We start from the raw sequence: 3,601 nt of genomic DNA, 5'->3' as shown, positions 1-3,601 counted from the left end.
ATGACCCACACACAACTAATACACACAGCTGTGATTGTGCACGGTTGGTGAGAGGGGTCCCCGAACTGCTTCATTACTGTTAAGAATTTAAGAACCGTTGGCAACGTACCCTTTCTCTGGCAAGCATAATTTAGAGTGTCCTTCTCCCCCTGGACCTCGGTATTTAATTTTATTGGCACATATTTCCGGTTTACGTATAGATTATTGGTTATGAAAGTTCAATACTAACACGACTGTTTTTCTGATCTCAAATACACTCCTCAGGAGCAAAACATCATTAGTGGTCTGAAAGCTTTTCTGATAAATGGTTTGAAGTTATTTAACCTTCAAATTTAATAGCTCCCAAAAAATATAACAAAATATTGCCCTCATGGGCAGGCATCTCTGACAGCAAAGAAAATTATTATTATTTTCCTTAGAATAAAACAAATCTCAATGTGCTATAATTTACCTCCCATTAGAAAGTCATAGATCTAGATTTACAGCCTGTCCCTCAAGCCAGAAAATTTATGTATCTAGTTTTTAGTGACTTAAAAGCTACTAGCTCTCTGCCTAATTGTACGTAGTAAAGTTTCCCTGTAGCTTTTACAGACCAGGAGCCAACCCCATCAGGTCAGTTACAGTCAGGGAGTTTCAGATACTGAGTAAAACCTACATGGCCGCTGGCTTCACGTGCTGGCTCAAAAGGGGTAATAGTTGCTAGAACTAAATGCCTGTCTTGACACAACCTAATTTACGTCTTTTAGCAGGGCTTTAAAAGGTCTCTGATTTTTGTGTAGAAAATCATTATGAAACCATATAGACAACTCACCAATATCTTCAGAGATTAAGACCAGGATATTCTAATTCTATTTCCTAGATTTTGTTCCAAAATGACTTTGTAAGAAGTACCTGCGTGGCTGTCAGAATTCCGAAACTTTAGAATATTTAACACCAAAATCTGTGTGCTCTATGTTTCAACAGACACGAATTTCCTAGCTATTAAATATTCCTACAAGTTTAATAAGAATAATCTCTAATAATTCACCGTTAAATCAACAGACTGTAGACTTTACATATTGTTTTACTAAATGCTTATTTGTGAACTTTCTCAAAATGGCGAAGGCAATTGATTAATTGAGTGCATATATTAAATAATTAGAACTGATGACATGCATGCTGATAGACACATCGTTTTCCTGGGCCATTGGGGGGATGCCTGGTCAGGATTGCACTTATGTCCTCCCTGCGAGGCTGGCCTCACAGGCGGTTTCACTCAGGAAACTCCTGTCCGCCTCCCCTAAAACCAGATCCTTCATTTGACCCTTTAGAGGAACACAAACCCAAGTAATCTGAATCAGCCCACACCTGCACCAGCTTCCAACATAGCCTAATGTACACAGCACTCTCACTCCGGAGCACTCCACGGCGCTCAAAGGACAATTTATTCCCCTAAGGACCAAAACACAGACAACGCTGTTTGTTTTCTTTGGGGTTCCAGGAAAGCCGAGCTAGGTCCTGAAAGGGAAGCTAAGCTTGGCGCTTTGTGATTCAGATTTACTATGCAAATCAATACCTATTTTTCCCCGTGATTGAGTGAAGTATTCACTCAGTGGGACTTTAGCCTTCCTTTCGATTGGTTCTGTTTTGCCGGTTTTGCTGCACAAGCACAAACCTTAGAGTGTTGTTTAAGGTGCTGTTTAAAGCATCAGCAAGAGTTCCCTCAGAGGGAAAGTCACCGTACACCCCTGGCTGTTTGCTGTAAGAAAATCTTTCAGCTTAATTTTGCACTTTGAACAAAAAAAAAATATGAAAGGTCCTGAGACCGTCTGCGCAGTGCCCAGCCGTGTCCAGCGCTCTCCTCACCAGCATTTAATTGTCATGTGCCTCTTGCTCGTGTTGACCTTTTAAAATGAGACTTACGCCAATAAATTCAAGTTCTTGCTCTTGCTTACGACCAGCTTCCGGGTCCTGCCAGGTCTGCAGAAAGGAATGGTGTGGATAGCCCTTCGCTATGTACTATGAGGCTGTTCATCACTGTTAGCCTCGCTCTTTGGGCTGTCCCCTCTCCAGACCAGCCAAATAGGTCTCCGATCTAATGCGGGTCGCCTGGGGCCAGTTCTCTCTCCAGCTATCGAAATGTCCTAACCCCCTCTGCTGCTGGGAGCCCGTCTGAAATTGTCTGAAGCCAGTGGCATTTCCGCGCAGAAGGAAAGGCGAGCCGGCGACGTGGGCGCAGGTGCGGGGGAGCGGCTCAGCCAGCGCCCCGGAACAGCGCGGCCCCCGCAGGGTGTGGAGCCCGCCTGGCGTCCGTGGCTCCGGGTGGGCTGCAGGAGAGCGGAGGCCGGGGATCTGCCGCGGTAGGTGCCTCGGGTCGGATCCCCGCTCTCAGTGCCGCTCGGGCTGGGAGGGAAGAGGGGACTCTCGGGCTCGGCGGGGGCTCAGGGAACTCTGGCTTGGCGGCTGCGGACGGCGGAATAGAACCTAGAGACGCCGGGCGCCGGCGGACGAATGCTGTGAAACCAGTGCTGGAGGCAGTCACCCACCCTAGGGTCCGGCCCCGCCGCTGAGCGATTCCCGAAGAGGCAGAGAAGGGACACCAGGCCCTGGGGCGGGGGTGGTGCAAGGTCCTGCGGCGGACGCGGGCTGTCCCCAGTGTTTGTGCAGCTGGGATCTCGGCCACCCCCCTGGGTGACCCGAGTGGCACCGGCGGGGGTGGGCCAAGGGAGGGCGAGAAAGAAGGGTAGGGCGACCAAGAGGTGGTGAGTGTAAAGGCCCAGGCTGGGGGTGGGGAGTACGGATCGTTGGGGTCACTGGGAGTCACCCTCCGGGCAGACCAAACAGGGTAGGCGCGCTCGGCACCCTTTTTCCCAGCTTCCCAGAAAGCCCTCTGGCTGCGGACCCGAGTGTAGAGAGGTTCCCATGGTTTCTGGCGACTGGGCAGTTTCGTTGCGCCCATCTGCCTGCCCCGGGCTCCACCTCTTGGTAGCCTGGGGCTCACAAAGTTCAAGACACCGTCATCTGCTCTGCAGTCTCGGTATCAAGCTCCACGCTGTCGCGCCCAAGCTCCCAGGTCTGGAGTGACTCGGTGACCGGCCGCCCTGGCCCTGCGCTGGGCGAGCCAAGCCTCCAAGCAGTCCCTGTTGGAGCAAACTAGGTTTGTGATTTCCCCAGCACGGCCTGACAGTCTACCCAGTGGCGGCCAGGCTAGGTCAATCACAGCCCCGCTTTGAGGAAAAAGCAGCGAGGCCCACAGGGTGGTGGGAGGCCGGAATCATTCCGAACTGTTTTCAAACCTAGGTCCTCTCAGCTCGGTGTCTATCCCATCCCCTGCCACGTTATTGCCGGTGGGCACACTCGCCTGTGCAGGGAAGGACCTGTGAGTGGAGAGGCTGCCCTCCTTGGGGTCTCCTCTGTCTGTCACATCTGCATTTATTTAAAGCTCAGCTGGTGGTCCTCGGTTTCAGGAATGCCAATTGTGGGCCTAGCCCACCACTACTTAAGATTTGTGTTGATTAGTGAGCGAGTCCTAAGGGTTGTACTGTGGAAATTTCCCCATCCTTCCTGCTAACCTAGGCCCCCAGAGATTCCCAGGGCACCAGACTGCTGAATGTGTCTGAAC

The 3,601-nt window shown here is 50.9% G+C and overlaps 1 long non-coding RNA gene across 2 annotated transcripts in view; it reads left to right on the top strand.

The window, feature by feature from the left end:
• The first annotated feature begins 1,903 nt into the window (after window positions 1-1,903).
• Window positions 1,904-3,601, top strand: part of LOC120103470 (uncharacterized) — a 54,016-nt gene continuing 52,318 nt past the window's right edge. For both annotated transcript variants that reach the window (XR_005505657.2, XR_010052464.1), the window contains exon 1: window positions 1,904-2,339. This is a non-coding gene — a long non-coding RNA (uncharacterized LOC120103470). The remainder of the gene's footprint in view (window positions 2,340-3,601) is intronic.

Source organism: Rattus norvegicus, chromosome 6 (genome assembly GCF_036323735.1).
Source record: "Rattus norvegicus strain BN/NHsdMcwi chromosome 6, GRCr8, whole genome shotgun sequence".
Lineage (NCBI taxonomy): Eukaryota > Metazoa > Chordata > Mammalia > Rodentia > Muridae > Rattus > Rattus norvegicus.
The sequence above is the reverse complement of the archived record's forward strand: the minus strand, read 5'-3'. Positions and strand labels throughout refer to the sequence as shown.